Raw genomic sequence first — 792 nt, forward strand, 5'->3', positions numbered from 1 at the left:
ACCTATTCACCCACCTAGTGGGTCGTTTAGATATTTTATGGTCTTAATAGATGCATCTTCTAGATGGTCTCATGTGTGCCTATTGTCATCTCGCAACCTCGCGTTTGCAAAATTAATGGCACAAATAATTCGATTACGGGCGCAATTCCCCGATAATTCAATCAAGTCTATTGAACTTGATAATGCTGCTGAGTTTTCATTCCAAGCATTTAATGATTATTGCTTATTAATTGGGATAAAAGTGAAACATCTTGTAACTCATGTTCACACTCAAAATGGCCTTGCAGAGTCTTTCATTAAACGTCTGCAATTGATAGCAAGACCGTTACTCATGAAAATAAGGTTGCCCACTTCTATTTGGGGTCACGCTATTTTGCATGCAGCAATGCTAGTTCGTCTTAGACCGATAAATTATCATAAATATTCCCCATTGCAATTAGTTTTGGGTCATGAACCTAATATATCCCATTTAAGAATTTTTAGATGTGCAGTATATGTGCATGTAGCACCGCCATATCGCACCAAAATGGGCCCCCCAAAGAAGTTTAGGAATATATGTTGGGTTTGAATCGCCCTCTATTATTCGCTACCTCAAAACATTAACGCGGGATTTGTTTACTGTACGATTTGCAGATTGTCGATTCGATGAGACACTTTTTCCCCAAAAATTTACGGGGGGAGTAAAAATGGTGAAAACCAAACGGGGAAAATTTTTGTGGAAAAAATCCGATCATTGTCTCATCTTGATCCACGTGCCTCATTTGTGTAAAAAGAGGTGCAAAAGTATATCAT

This window comes from Nicotiana attenuata, unplaced genomic scaffold (genome assembly GCF_001879085.1).
Source record: "Nicotiana attenuata strain UT unplaced genomic scaffold, NIATTr2, whole genome shotgun sequence".
Lineage (NCBI taxonomy): Eukaryota > Viridiplantae > Streptophyta > Magnoliopsida > Solanales > Solanaceae > Nicotiana > Nicotiana attenuata.